This window comes from Gadus morhua, chromosome 11, assembly GCF_902167405.1.
Source record: "Gadus morhua chromosome 11, gadMor3.0, whole genome shotgun sequence".
Classification (NCBI taxonomy): Eukaryota; Metazoa; Chordata; class Actinopteri; order Gadiformes; family Gadidae; genus Gadus; species Gadus morhua.
Window position 1 is genome coordinate 10,890,221 of NC_044058.1, and position 16,515 is coordinate 10,906,735.

General features: G+C 44.7%; 1 protein-coding gene across 1 annotated transcript in view; it reads left to right on the forward strand.

Moving 5' to 3' along the window:
* Nucleotides 1-8,003: 8,003 nt before the first annotated feature.
* The window catches only part of rftn1b (raftlin, lipid raft linker 1b), a 94,758-nt gene continuing 86,246 nt past the window's right edge, over nt 8,004-16,515 (forward strand). Inside the window, exon 1 of the mRNA XM_030371437.1 lies at nt 8,004-8,188. The gene's annotated coding sequence lies outside the window, so the exon portion shown is untranslated. The remainder of the gene's footprint in view (nt 8,189-16,515) is intronic.

Below are 16,515 nucleotides of genomic sequence, written 5' to 3' on the forward strand. Positions count from 1 at the left end.
TGATAATGGAACACACAGTCAATTACTTCAGCGAAATAGCTTCCAAAGCCTTTTTGTTGCGACATGGTTTCTTATATCAATGGTATTAATATGATTTTTTATAGATATTGTACCCAGTTTTTCAGTTTCAATCAAGGCTCTTTACATCAAAGACACAAAAGAGGAAGAAGAAGAGGAGCTGCCAGACAAATAAATAGGACAACTTATTACAAGATTTTACATGGTCAGGTATCACAAGAATACGGGTAAAGGGTGAATAATATAGGGATGCATCACTACAAAATATAATTATAAACTTATTATCATCGAATGGGCCCCATATGTTCAATTGTTAATTGGTTGCTTTAGATTTGTAGAAATGTATTCTCTCCATCTGTTATGATCATTTTGTTGTGCTATTTCTGAAAGCAGGGGGTGTAGTTGATTTCCTCCTTTTTTTGGCCGCTACCATAAAATTGACAGTTGGACCTTTCATGGACCACCTCATACGCTAATGATAACAAATAGATTCATACACGGCTACAGAGTGCCAACGCCCCCTTTATACACAATAGTTACTGCAAGAAGACCATAGCCTTTGGAAACATTGCGAAGAAAAAGTCAGCAATGCTGCTTGTTGTTTATTGTTTATCACAAATACTGAAAAACATTGGGGGAAAAGATCTCACACACAACCTGCAGTACCCTCAAGTGCCATCAGTGGTGTACGTACAGGTTGAAAAACACTGCATGGAGCAAGACTACCGCCTACCTCTACAAGCTCCTCTATAAAAAGGTACACTCTGAAGGACAGCATCTGCTTAACAGTTAATTTAGTGTTTCATCTGATATCGTTTTTCAATCTTGAAGATGGTGATAACACTGAACTATCGCCAGTAGTTTTCAAATAGCGGTAAGACCATTGATTGTATAGGGCAAGAATAAAAGAGGTGAATACCTCCGTCTCCACTTCAGTTACTTATGCTTTTCAGGTCAACATTAAATCTCTAAGCTCTCATGGATCGGTCCATACTCTCCTTAAAGCTATATGCAAACACATCATCAATTTGCATGCCATTTGGTCATGAGTCACTTTTGTGTATTTAGTTTAGTTTAGTTTAGATTATTTCGATTACATAGATTCACAACAATACATACAGATGTTTCAAAAGAAAAAAGTGGACATCTCAATTTACATTCAATAATAGTACATCAATAGTACTGATCAAGAAGGTGTATAGGTTGAAGCACTTGCTTAATAGTGTGTACCCATAGCTTTGTTGTCTAACAGCCCTTCACAACAAATTTCAGAAAATAATCTGAACCCATGCAATTGATCCACCATTGGCAATTGCTATAGCGCTGAATGATGAGAACCATGAGCCTCAATCAAGATACAATTTGAGGAAACAAAGTTGGGCGAGCAAATTTGCTCATAGAATATTTAAAGTGTCATAAAAGTTTAATTGTGAGAGTTTGCTCTCACTGATCTGTGTCCATACTTTCCTTCAAGCTATATGCAAACACATCAACAATTTGCATGCAATTTGGATACCAGTAACTTTTGCGCATTTAGAAAATGTGTCATTGTGAAAGCTGTTATCTAATCGAAGGATAGTTCCATATCATTCAGTTCCCACAGAAATTAGAGAGAGATTTCAGAAAGAACTCTTGATTGTTTAGCTGGAAATTTGCACACGATGGTCCAAAGCTTGAAGGTCATGCTTTGACAACAAAAAACTTTAATTGTGAGCATAGGTGTTTGCTCTCAATCATCTGTGTCATATCATACACTTTTTCAAGCTATAAGCAAACACATCAACAATTTGCATTCAATTTGGACATGAGTCACTTTTGAGTCAGTGTATTTAGAATGTGTGTTGTTGTGAAAGCTGTTATCTAATTGAAGGATAGTTCCAACATTCACCTTCAGTTCCCATGTGATGTCGTCAAACAGCCCAATTACAGAAAATCAAACTCTTATTACCAAAAGGTCTCAGTCACGCCACAGCTGCTCAAACCTAAGTGACCTAACTTGTCAATCATCTGTCAGAGCACAAAAGAGACCTGTGTTGGAAAACAATGGAGCAACACATTTTACAGGTGCAAATGAAGATTTGCTGAATGTTACCTTTTTAAATGTATTCATTGATTGTGTAAATATCAGATCTCTAAATCTATTCACAGTCTACAGTAGTGGACACATATTCTTATAGTAAGAGTTTTGAGAAAACACACAAATATTACGTTTTTTGGAAAAAGTAATAATTGGAAAATCAAGAAAGCGCATGACAATACAGCAAATGTGCATACACAATAATAACACTCAAAGTTATAAAACTTCATACACTTTGCTACACTGTTCTGAATCAGAAAACAGCTTACCTATCAAATTCACTAGGCCTATATGATGATATATTTGCTGTATTGTATCACGGCAACAGCCTTTACATTTAGTATTTACTAGGATCAGTCACTGAGGCAGTAATGTTATCTTGCTTTAACATAATTCACCTTGACTCACAATTAAGGTAGGCTTCACTTAACCATAGAAATAGCTTTTGGTTGACCTCGGTTATAGGATGCAATAACCAGTCTGCATCTAACCGGGCTTCATTCTCTTCTCTGTTTTTTTACGTTGGTTTGTGCTAAAAGTAGTAAACCTACACTTGTCTTATTCGCATCTCCATGTTAGTTGAAACTATTGATATAATTTCATTTTCACGATTTCAAACGTCTCTAAACGGCATAAACAAAGCATAACGTAAAGTCAAACGATTGCAGCCATAGGGCTTTCATGTTCACCTAGTTCCTACAATGTGAAGCAAAGGGTATCTTGAAACCTGTAGACTTTAGAACAGCACTGTCCGCTGTAGTTGGACCTGAGCTTGTGAATGAAGCAAAGTAGGAAACCCCATATGACCTTACTGGTTCAAAACATATAACTTTTGATGGTTTTGTTTAAGATTGACCACAGCAGTGTGAAAGGGTTTTGAGTAGAACGTGTTTGCATTTTGCAAGAGCTATGTTTAATTCCGGCTAAGGTTAAACTTACTAAGGTTAACTTAACAAAGCTAGGTTCTGGAAAGTGTTTGGAAGATTAGGAAAAAATGTATAAACTTGAATATGTGACGTTACCTCCATTTTGGTGGTTGTGTTTAAATATACTGCACCAGTGTGAAATCAAAACGCCTTATATGAATAATACCTATTCATATGAGGCGAGTTTGAATCATTTTGATGTTAAAAGTCAGTTTTGAGAACTGGGAAAAGGTTTTTTAACCCATGAATGCATATTGCAAGAGAATTATGTGGATTGGACCAAAGGTCAACGGTTGCTGTGATTTGTTATTAGAGTTTTGAGAAATTGAGCAACTATTGTATTGTGTCACAATCATTTGCAATAATCAGAAGATGTGAAAAAGTAATCTTTAAGGTACATTATGTAGCATTGATACCAAGCTATTTAAATGGGCAATGCCATGCATATTCACAATATTGGAGAGAATTGTTTTACCCCGCACCCTCTTGCCCCTCCTTCCAGCCTCGAAGCTCAACCAGTTGCGAACGAAAATGAACGCAAGACTGATAAGAGAACATGAAAACTAAAGAAGTAGAGAACTAGGAAGAGAGAGAGACAGAGAAAAAGTTACAGCGAGGGTGTGAGCTCACGAGAGAGAGGGAGAGAGAGAGAGAGAGAGAGAGAGAGAGAGAGAGAGAGAGAGAGAGAGAGAGAGAGGGAGAGAGAGAGAGAGAGAGAGAGAGAGAGAGAGAGAGAGAGAGAGAGAGAGAGAGAGAGAGAGAGAGGGAGGGAGGGAGGGAGGGAGGGAGGGAGGGAGGAAGGGAGGGAGACAGAGAGACAGAGACAGAGAGAGAGAGACAACTAGAGAGAAACACTAGAGGGCACTGCTGCACCTAGGTTAAACATCAGCTGCATTTGAATTTCCAACCATTAGCGACAGCATCATCAACTGAAGGAACCTTTGAACATTAAAAACCTATGAATAACAATGATGGGCAACGTTGTATTGACTGCGTGCAGTTCCATCAACTGTCTGCACCAGCCAGGAACTATTTGTGTAAATCGGGTGCTTCACAAACAACATCTTGCATAAACAACACAATGACTAGCTACCCATCTCTGTCTGTTTTAATGTGTCCCATGTGGATGGTTCTGAAGACATCTCATCTGGGAAGCCATTGTCAGAAATCACTCAGCTAAAGGGCCCTTTGTGGCTGCTGCGGCAGAGCCATCAAGAATTCACAGGCAGGACAAAGAACGGAGAAAAATCCTTCTATTTTGGGTAGGGGGAAGGCCTAGGCAAGTTTATATTTGAGATACTTTTCTAACCCTTTGAGCCTAATCTTCACAGCTAACACATCCCTCCCCTCTCCTTATCCATTTTTGCATCCCCAACTTCTTACATTTTGGAAGAAGTTGTAGATCTTGATTAGGATCTGTTAACATCTGTTTCCTCCAAGATTGTTTGAGCACAATAGTATTTCCTGTAAAATCAATATAGCCCGATGAAGTACTAAGTAAGAGTTTGCTTATAACATTGGATGGTTTAAATCAATGTCGATATACATGTTCCGTTTGACAAAACTATTCTGAAAATGAAAAATGTATCATCAAATATCGTCAGCTCATACGTCAGCAATCATCCGAACCAAAGGTTGCTATAACCCTTTAACCCAAACCTTAAGCACTAACCTGTCTTCCACCTGACCTGAACCATAACACTGACCCTTCACCATCTGTCCACCTTCACCCTAACCCCTCATCCGGGCCGCTACCCATCGTTCACGGCTGTTTCAAAGGGACCCATTCCACAATGGGTCCTCCTGTCTCAACTAAACCACATCCTGTGATGCCGGGAATGAAAGTGCTGAAAAACATCCTTCCAAATTGGATGTGCGTTGGCTGCTTTTTTGGCTGTGAGGGGGGACTGACCTCTGATTAGGCCTCCATTTCGACAGAGAAAGGAATGATGGGAGGGATGCTGCTGGATGTGGAAATATCATCAATGTCCGGCCAGCGGTTTAGTTTTGTGTTGTAACTACTCCTTTTGAATGTTCCCCACTGTTTCTCCTGCAGGAACAGACGGAAGCCATGGACAAGAACTGAGCTTGAGACATAGCAGCCCGGTGTCACGGCCGTCTTCAGGCAAGACCGGGAACTTCTGCCCCAGTGCATGGAGCTCTTCCTGCCATAATTAGGGTAATGAATGTCTCCTCGACTGCACGCTTCTTCTCGAGCCGTCCTTATATCCGTCATGTTGTCTTTTCATTAAGCAGTTGGGTTTTTGTCTTCATTCTCCTCTCCCTGTCTTGGTGGGTTAGAGTTAGGGTTACAGATTAACGTCAGCCTCCTGGCCATGAATAATGGACCCGAGTGTCAACGTAAACACGGATGAATCAATAACCCCCGCCCGCCAAACAAAGTATCTTCTGTTTTTAATCAGCCAAATGTGTTTCTGAAATGCGCCGTTTGTTTCACATCGTCATTTTGTTTGATGAAGTCTCCATTTCTATCATCGCTCCACCTGCCAGATCTGCCATCAATCAGAGCACCAGATCTGCCACCCTGTGCTGTGTTTCACTGTGGAGCACCACCCAAAGGCACAGCAGCATTCTCCACCTGAAGGGCTTTTGATAAGAAACAACGCCGGCTCGTCCAGTCCTTCTCGCAGACACTATATTAGTTCAGTCACTCAAGGACAGTGTTTGTTAACACCAAAATCTTTCAGTTGAACCACTGAACTACCGCCTTGACTGTTGTTGCCGTGGAGTTGTTGCTGCCTTGGCGATGTGTTGTGATTTGATGCTGTGGTCATGGCTGTAGTGTCTTGCGAAATGAGGTGCTGATATGGTGACAACTCATGTGACGTGAGTTTTTCCAAGGGTGAAATATGAATGATAATATGTTGAGATGTTTGTGTCTTTGGTAGTTGTCACTATGTGTTTAATGTGTTTTATGTGTCGTAATATATTGGTTGTCACATTTAGGCCTTAGAAACACACCTTTTCTGCCTCATCATCCTGCCTAGCTCGTGTGTGTGGTGTGCTGCTGTCAGGCCGTCTGTCTCCCTCTTCCTCTATCGCTGCCGTGTGTCGCTGCTGGGTGACGCTGTCATTGTGGCCGTTTTGTGTGTAGCGTGTTTTGTGACGTTGTGTGTTGTTATTGTTGCGGTAAGTCTGAGTGCCCATGGGCGCACAGTAAAGAAATCAGTGCACTGTATCAGAGAGATCTTTAGAGGGAGTAGCCATCCATCACAGAGACAGCCTTAAATAATGTATTCAGGGCTATAGGGGGTCCTGACTGGGAGCCTTTAAATATGCATAGCCATTACGGGCCTATACTTAAACAATCCGCTGGTTGGAGGAAGATGTATTGTCATATCCTGTACTGACGCAGAACTACTTAAGTATTTTAAGTACAAAGTATTGGTAAAAGTTTGTTTTACTATGAAGTGATATTGATTTATTTTTTATGAAAGATGCATTATGTTATTAAATGACCCTTAAATCTGACCCTCGTCCGCAGGCAAAGGTCTGGATAAGGTCAGTTCTGGTTCCCAAAAATGTTTCCTCAAATTGTCTCATGGTCGCCAGGTTCAAATAAACTATTTGCACTTTGAATGACCCCTTTAAACAATAAAAATATCTGGTGCATGTTACAGCCACAGAGATTCCTAAAACAAAAAACATGACCATGTGCATGGGTTCATAGAATAATCATAATTTGTGTTGGACAGTTGGAGAGTGTGTGTGTTTGTGTGTGTTTATTAACCTGCATGTGCTATTACTACGATTTTAATATCTAATATATTTTGTAACCCAGATTCCACCTTTTCTTTTAACAGATTCTCAAACTCTTTAAACGTATATAGAGCTGTTATCTCTTGTTATCTTTAGAAATGTCAAACGTGTGTGTGTAGAGAGCAGGTATTTCTCAACCTGTGCTGCGTAGGAAAGGCATTACTCTATATGTCAAGATGTGTGTGTAAGTGCATGTACATATGTGTGTGTGTGTGTGTGTGCGTGCATGTAGATTTCTACTGCGCTGTCTCTGCTTGCCTCCTTCACTCCCAAAACAACAAGCCCCTCTCCCACCTCCACCTCCGCCCCCCACCTCCCCTTCAACAACACCCCCTCCCTTAACTCTGGTATTTCCCTGAATCCCCCCCCCCCCCTCCCCCTGTCAGCCCTCTTCCTCTCTCCCACTCTATCTCTCTCTCTCTCTCTCTCTGTCTCTCTCTCTCTCCCATCTCAGCCTCCTCAGATGGATTCTTCAGTCAGTCGACTGGAACCGGTACGGCTGCCAGAGAGTGTGAGTAAGAAAGAGAGAGAGAGAGAGAGAGAGAGAGAGAGAGAGAGAGAGAGGAAGGGGCGAGAAAGAGTGAGCAAGAGAGAGGGAGAGAGAGAGAGAAAGCGAGCGAGAGCGGTACAGCGCGGCTGTGCTGAACACAGACTGGGTCAGAGCGCTCAGTTGCTTCAGACAATCACAAGGGAGCGCGCAAACGAGAGAGAGAGAGAGCAGAACAGAGAGATCGCGAGGGGGGGAAAAAAGACAGAAGCCAAGTGAACGACCCAGAGGAGGAGGTGGAGGTAGCGAGAGAGAGAGGAGGTGGAGTGATAAAGAGAGAGAGGGAAAGGAGAGAAAGAGAGAGAGAGAGGGAGAAGCAAGCAGAAATCTGACAGGATGTGGGGTGCCCGTGCACGTGAACATCAGTGCAGACATACTTTGAGCATGACCTAAACGCAGCAGCACACGTACCACTCACTGCTGCCGCTGCTGCTGCTGCTGACGGAGACATTACCACCACCACCATCTCTGGACCAACAGCTGGAACCACTGGAACCTCCCCCCCCCCCTCACCAGCCTCAGAGAAACTCAGCCTGCAGCCAGCCCCTCGCTCCCTGACGGAGGACACCTATTTCCCAACCCGCTACCAGCCAGGAGACCCCCTGAGCACCAGGAGACCCACGGGGAGACCCATCGACCCACCAACTTACCCCCCCCCCCCCCCCCCCCCCCCCCTAGGAGAGGGTGAGCAGCTGTGGAAGCGGAGCGGAGCCCACCACTCCGTCGCGGGTCAGGCAGTCTCGTAGAATGTGTGTGTGTTCAGGACACACTGCCTCCGGCTGTAGTCGTACCACACACCGCTGAACTTCTCCACCGCCGCGGGATACGCTCTGCCAAGAGGTGAGTGGTGTGTATATGTGTGTGTGCGTGTGTGTGTGTTTTTATTTTTATTTTGTGTGATTTGTTTGTTTTTTGTGGGCTAGTGTGAGCGAATGCTCTACATGTATGAAAATGTACATTTACGCATTTCTGTGTGGGCTTTATTCATTTCGCTTTTTTTGTATGTGTGTGTGTGTGGGTGTGTTTATTTATATGTGTGTGTGTGTGTGTGTGTTTGTGTGTGTGCGTGTGTGTGTGTGTACTGTGTGTGTGTGTGTGTGTGTGTGTGTGTCAGTGTGTGTGTGTGTGTGTGTGTGTACATGTACGCGCGTGTGTTTGTGTGTGTATTTTTTTGTATGCCTCTGTGTTCATCTGTGTGTGTGTGTGTGTGTGTGCGTGCATGTATTTGCATGTTTGTATGCCTGTTTGTGTCTGTGTGTGGCCAGTTTGAATTGTTGTTTAAACATACAAAATGTGTGTTTGTGTGAGCAGTAGTCAGTGTAAACTGGGCAGCTAATTCTTAAGCACCCAGACAGCAGCGTTAATCAGGCTGCTATTTGCTTATTATGGGCTGTCACAAGCCCAACACACAAGTTGGCTCCAGTTTGCACCGAGAAAACAAACTCTATGGCAGTCTTCCACAAACACATGGCTGTGTGTTATATACATATCAACCACAAATAGAAGTGTGCATCCGCCTATACATTGTTTCCAAACCTTTGACTTCAGGTGTACCACTTAAGTGGTCGCGTACCACTTCACATGCAAACTGTAACAAATAGATAATACACATGTAGTGGCTGAGCAGAGAGGGCCGGCGCCCCCTTTGCCCACAATTATTACTGCATGAAGACCATGGCCAGTTGGAAACAGTGGATTGAAAAAGTCAGCAACGCTGCTTATGTGTTTATTTAGCAAACACAAATAGACATAAAACATTGTTGGAAAACATTACAATACAAGCTAGAATAATACATTTACTGAACAATCTTTATGATATATTTTTTTCTCATTTTAATTTAGTCTATTTCAAGATAATGTCCCACGTGCCAACTCCAGTACCCTCGCATCAGTGGTACACATACCACAGGTTGAAAATCATATAATAATAAAAGATGCAAACATACATACGCACACACTTAAACCCATACACTCAGGCGAGCACAAACCCATGCCCGTAAAGCAGTCTCATGGTGATGCAGGCATGCATGCATCATGCAGATCAATGAGTCTGCTGGGTCTGAAGTTGCGTCTGTGTGTTTGTGTATGTGTGTGTGTGTGTGTGTGTGTGTGTGTGTGTGTGTGTGTGTGTGTGTGTGTGTGTGTGTGTGTGTGTCTGTGTGTGTGTGTGTGTGTGTGTGTGTGTGTGTGTGTGTGTGTGTGTGTGTGTGTGTGTGTGTGTGTGTGTGTGTGTGTGTGTATGCGATGAATGGATACAGAATGAAGCAAGCAACTTGTCTACCTGGCTCCTATCAGTTTCAAGATGTGTTTGGCATGCACCACCAAACCCCTCCCACCCATTCTGTGTGTGTGTGTGTGTGTGTGTGTGTGTGTGTGTGTGTGTGTGTGTGTGTGTGTGTGTGTGTGTGTGTGTGTGTGTGTGTGTGTGTGTGTGTGTGTGTGTGTGTGTGTGTGTGTGTGTGTGTGAGTAAAGACATAGATCATAGTACATGAGCGAGAACAAGGTAGAGCGAGTTTCTGATGCATGTCTGTTAGAAAGAGAGACTGAGAGGGGACAGAGAGAGAGAGATAGGGGGGAGGTGACAGAGAGGGAGAGTATGACCCAGAGAGTGAGAGATAGAGATGAGAGAGGGGGAGAGAGGGAGAGAGGGAGAGAGTGAGAGTCTTCCCTGACTAAACGTTAATGGCTTCCAGCTGGTGGGTTGTTGAGCATTGGGCTGTGTTAACCCCTTTGTTTTGCAGGGTCATAAGCCTGGAGCACGCACACACACGCAAGCATGCACGCATACACTCTGTTACGCACGGATGGACACAGCCATGTTCATAAGCACATGCACACACACACACACACACACACACACACACACACACACACACACACACACACACACACACACACACACACACACACACACACACACACACACACACACACAATCACACATGCATAGAAGGAAACACTTTCCAACTTTCCAAGTTGTAGTCCTACCATCTATCATGGTGTTGTAGTCCAACAATCTAACATGGTGTGGGTATTGAAGTATTACCATCTAACATGGTGTTGTAGTCTTACTATTCAACCTGGTGATATGGTCTGTCATGCAAGAATCTTATTCGCTCAGTTTGTTCCACTCTGTTAGTAAACACACACACATTCAGCTTCTGTTTGCAGATGGGCTGTATGTGTGTTTGTGTATGTTTGTGCATTTCTGTGTATTTCTGTGTGTGTTAGTGTGTGTGTGTGTGTGTGTGTGTGTGTGTGTGTGTGTGTGTGTGTGTGTGTGTGTGTGTGTGTGTGTTTGTGTTTGTGTGTGTTTGTGTGTGTATGTGTGTATGTGTGTATGTGTGTATGTGTGTATGTATGTGCGTGCGTGCGTGCGTGCGTGCGTGCGTGCGTGCGTGCGTGCGTGCGTGCGTGTGTGTGTGTGTGTGTGTGTGTGTGTGTGTGTGTGTGTGTGACGCGTCATGGAAGGTATTTGATAGGGCTTAATAAAACTAAACACACTGGAGTACTCCCTTACCTCAATTCACACACACCATTCACCTCCCACACAATCACACAGATACACACACACACACACACACACACACACACACACACATTTACAGATTCAAAGTCAAGGCTATGCACATTTTTAGAGGGTGAATTGCAGCCAACCACATGTTAAGAATTCCCTTCTACATGTTGACAAAGTCGATGAAGCACAAAGTGTTTACTTTGGAGAGCAATAGACATTGTCAGCCAATGCAATGATGCTCAAATTCTCCTCTATTCTATTCTGCTCTGGACATGGTTCGCTGATTGGATGCTCTAAGGGTTTGTTGCTTGTTTTGTTAACCTGAATAGATACATTGAGGCTACACGGACAACACGTTCCAAGCTTTGGCTGAAACATTGCGTCCCCCTTCCCTCCCTCTGCCTCGGGCTCCGTCCAGCGAATCTGTTTGTCATGGACCAGATAGAGGAACTAACTATCAGTCCCTGGGAAACACTCGGTATCTGGGATCCTGTTTTAGTGTTGAATCCCCTTAACAGTTTGTAATAAGAACAATAATCATAATAAACCACATTTTAATAGCGCTATGAGACGACCAAGGCACTGAACACAGGAACCAGAACAAAACAAAAAACTAAACCAAACAGGAGCGAAGAGCTAGACAAGAACTATAGTAGAACTAGAGTAGAACTAGAGTAGAACTAAACCAGAACTAGAGCTAGAGTAGAACTACTAGAACTAGAGTAAAACTAGAGTAGAACTAGAGTAGAACTACACTAGAACTAGAGTAAAACTAGAGTAGACCTAGACTAGAACTAGAGTGGAGCTAGAGTAGAACTAGAGTAGAGCTAGAGTAGAACTAGACTAAACGTAGACTAGAACTCGACTAGAACTAGACTAGACGAGACGGTCTGGCGGAGCTCCAATAGCTGCTGGTTCGGAAGCTGAGTCTAAAGTAGAACAACCATTCTCGTCTATGGGGAAACTTCCAGAACGCCCACACTACAGTGTAAAAGGAAATCCCTCCTAACCATGGATGTTTCTGGAAGGCCCATTGAGCAGGTTGTTATGGGGTGGTCGAAGAAAATGACCATAAGTATTGATCTGCGTAATGCACAACATGTCAGCGTTGATGGGCCGCGTTCGGAGGTCTCCTGAACTCCGGGCTTCGCTTGGCTCCCATAAGAGACGACCAGCTTCCAGAGAAACATCGCAGAGACTTGGGAGTGGGAAAAAAATACGAACCAAACATGTCTGAGTGCCTTAGCCGTGGACCGCGGTGAGAAACACCCAGAAAACATGATTTGATTGCTTTGGACTTGTTTGTGACCAGTGTTTATTTTCTGACACATCTGAAGGGGCTTTGATGATTTTTCTCTTTTGTTATTACGCTATTTTGTTTGGATTTGATCTTTTCAGTTGATTCCTTTGGGGCTCTGTTTGCACATCCCCTGGATAAAGTTTGAGATTAACTAAGAGATATTAAACTCATGACTATCAAAGACCTTCGGAGACAGGGACGGGCGGGCGTCAGACACAGACATAGAGGGACACAAAAAGGAAGAGAAGGAGAGAGAGACAGAGAGAGAGAGAAAGAATGAGAGTCAGTTCTTTGGAGGAGAAGGACAACATAGTCAATGCCAAAAACAAGAAAGAGAAAGAAGGGGAGAGGAATTACGAGTGGCTAATCGAGTATGGCAGAAAAAGAGCGAGATTTCAAGGGAGAAAACTGGCCAGGGTATATATTGTGAAATTGAATCAAAATTTTACATAGCAAGGATGAAGAACAAAGGGATTGATGACAAAGAGAGAGGGAGGGAGAAAGTAGGGGGAGAGAGAGAGTGAGAGAGACAGAGAGACAGAGAGAAAGCAAGCGAGAGAGTGAGAGAGAGCGACAGAAACAGAGATAGAGTGAGAGAGATTGGTACCTATTATTCTCTGGAGAACAGAACAGTCGTAGTCGGGGGGATGGTTCCCATGGTAATGGGGGGACGAGGACGGCCATGTGTGTGTGTGTGTGTGTTTGCGTGTGCGTGTGTGTGTGTGTGTGTGCGTGTGTGTGTGTGTGCGTGTGCGTTTGTGTGTGTGTGTGTGTGCGCGTGTGTGTGGGTGTGTGTGTGTGTGTGTACAGATGGACAGTGCCTGGACCTTGAGACGGTACAGAAAGGGAAGTGGAGGCGAGGGGTGGGGTGGGGGTGAGGTAGAGTGTGTGTGTGTGGGGTGGGGGGTGGTAGTCGAGGCCACAGCGATCGGGCAATCCTGCCGAGGCCTTGAAAATTGAAAATATAGCAGACTGTCCTGCAAACAACATTCCCCCCATTGTCGTCCCCCCCCCCCCCCCCCGCTCCCCTCTGGGTACCATTAACCAGCGTCCTTGTGGTCCATACTGAACGACACTCCAGCACAAGTGATCTATTCTGATAAAAGAAATAACACGCTGTATTGATACGTGCATATAACTATATTGAAAATACTTTGAAAAACCGCTGAAGGATGACATTATTATTATTATTATCTATCCAATCCCTGGTTGGAGCCCATGTCTTTCTGGTGTAACTTGAGACGTGCCGGTGACCTTTGACCCCTGAGTAGCTTTCTGGTTGTCGTAATGAGACCGTTGCTACGGTTCCCAGCGGGGCCGTGGTGCGCTAAAACACACACACGCATTCTCCCGCTAATTCCAAGCAATTTGGATAAAAGCATTCCCACCGCCGAGTGTCACGCAGGAACACATCTGGTGCAGGAATCACTACACGTTAAGGTCTACGTTCGGAGAGCCGGCTCACCTGCGCTCAAAGTGACCTCACTTCCTGTCTCGGTTTTCCAGGTCGCCGACTCTCCCGAGGTTCGCTCCACCTGTCAGACAGGGAGAAAGAAAGGATGAATGGGAAGGGCGGAACAGAAACAGAGAGGGAGAAGACATCAACAGAGAGAGAGAGAGAGAAGAAAGAAAAGAATAGTCTTCGTCTGGCTGTCTGGGTTTTCAGGTCATCTCTCAAGAGGTCCGCTCACCTGTCACACAGAAAGAAAGCCGAAAAGAACGAAAGAAATAAGCCCACAGGGGAAGAAAGAGGAAGTTCAAACAGGAAACAGGATTCGATTTTGCACCGATTTTCCGCCGATGTTCTCCGTTAATCAAGAGCAACGTTGTTTCTATGAAGCGTTACCAGTATTAAAATGAAATATAATATTTAAACGGCACTTTAAACGCACCAATAAAACCTCAGGGACAGCACCCCCTCTGGCCCGACACCGGTTAATGCAAAATATTCTTCTGATTGGCTTAAATGGGGATGATGACGCTCGCTAAGCAAACTGCAGAAAGTGAGCTCATCTGGCACTGGTAATGTGTTTACGGCTGTCCCTTGGGCTAGGTTTAAGTGTTTGGTAATGCTTCACATCGGCCCAATGAAAACTAGGACATGGTCAACATTATGGATGTTAGAGAAAACGCTGTGTCTGACCTACTGGCGGTACCATATGCTGCCGTCGAATGCAGAAATACCCATCTACGGAACAAAGAGGGGAGGCGGGCGAGAGAGAGAGAGAGAGGGCCAGTGACATGGAGTACAGAGAGTGTGAGAGAGAGATAGAGAGAGCATACCAGCGCAGAGAACGAGAGCTTAGAGCTTAAAAGAGGAACCAGAGAAGGAGTGTGTCCTCATTAATGTTTCTTCCTTCGATAAGACGACCCCGGCTCCTCAGCTTGTATCTCTGAATCCCTGCTATCAAAGCCTAGCAACATGCCTTATCTCCACAAGCACATCTAACAGGAAGATCTCCACATGAAAGGGAAAGCTTTCAGTCGCCAGCTAGGCCCCCTCGCAGACAGCAACAGCCATGTACTCAGGGATGTTGGAGAGGGTGTAGGCTGTTGGATGTTAGGGTGTAGGGCTAAATGTAAGGGCCCGGGAGTTGGATTAGATGGTATGATTGTCAATGTTCGGGTGTAGGGCTCAATGTTAGGGAAGAGGGGTTGGTTTGATGGAATGATTTTAGATGTTAGGGTGTAGGGCTCAATGTTAGGGTAGAGGGAATGGATTTGATGGTATGATTTTATATGTTAGGGTGTAGGGCTCAATGTTAGAGTAGAGGGAATGGATTAGATGGTATGATTGTCAATGTTAGGGTGTAGGGCTCAATGTTAGGATTCGGTTGGTCTTGAGATATGATGTTGGATTTTAAGGGTGTTGGTGATTGTACTGTAGCATCATGAAGGGTTTGGTGTTAAGGGTTCGGGGGAGTTAATATCAAATGATGACTGATCCGGAGACAGTGAATAACCATAGTGCTATTTTGCATATTAGTGTCGTGAAAGTGAAAGCTTGGTCCAGCACTTTGTTATGACGCTGACTTCCTTAGTTGTGCGACTGGGTGGTTTCTTCACGAGTAAATCATCATGAGTGTCCAGGATTTATAGGCTGCTCTCCAAGTCATTATGACCACTCACACTGCTTTACATTTACCACCTCTCATTATCTTCATAACACACACACACTCACAACAGCAGACAAAGGCAGTAAAGCACAAATTCACTTGCCATAAGTAGCTAAGGTTTAAAGTCATTGCTCGAGGGCACCTCGGTAATGTCTGACAGGAGGAGCAGGATAGTGTCGTGGCTGAAGTAGTCGACTCCCAGCCAAAAGGCATCAGGTTATATTCCCAATCGATTCCCAAGTTGCCTGCTTAATGCTTAAACAGTGGTTAGTAGTTAATAGAGCTTGACATACTGGACAGTGGACACACTACGCTAACTCAACAGACTAACTAGGTCCATACAGGCTACCTACGCCTGAGCTGGTAACCATTGGAGATCAGATGTGTTCGTCAGTGCCATGTAAGATATCGGCGATAGGTTCAGGTTACAAATCAGGCTTAATGTCTGATTGGATAAAAAACGTTTTAAAGTTGTCCTTAATTAATTTCCAGGTGTGAGATAAGAGACGTTGTCTGGGTGGAGGACAGGTTAATTGCGGTTGTGAATCATTTTGGCTTCAGAGCCGACCTGCAAATCACTACGGCTTAGGAATTAAACCCCCAACCCCCCCCCCCCCAACCACTCATTGATCGCGGGCCGGCGCCGTGCCCGTCAGCAGGGGAGCCTATAAAAAAAGGCGTGGAGCGATCGATCAGCAGAGAGTAAAAAGACGCTGGTCTGTAATGGCTTTGTCACCGCCTCCGCCCGCCTCCCGGAACCCAATCCAATACCCAGCGCCCGGGGCTGTTTGGGTCAGGGACGCCCAGAATAACTTCCCCTGGATCTCCAGTCACAACAAAGCCTCAGAGACATTCATCGGATCCCCCCCCCCCCCCCTCGAGTTTATCCCCCGTTAATGCCCCCACCCTCAAATAATAGCAGAAAGGGAAAGCCAGGAAATGCTTCGGTGAAATGGAAATCAATGCTCCATTTACATCTCTTTCTGTCTCAACCCCCCCCCCCCCCCCCTGTGGTGTGGAGGCACCTGACTCTTCTCCCGCCTGTCAGTCTGCAGGTTCCTGGAGTCTCCTTGGGGTCCCCCGAGGCGACACTGAGAGACTCGCTAGCGGAGGTCTTTGAGGTTCAATCTCCCGGTGGAGGTGTGGGGGGGCGGGGGGGGGGGGGGGGGGGGATGGGGGGGAGTGCAGTTGGAAATATGGGCAACAACGACCGGCAGAAACAACGGCAACAAG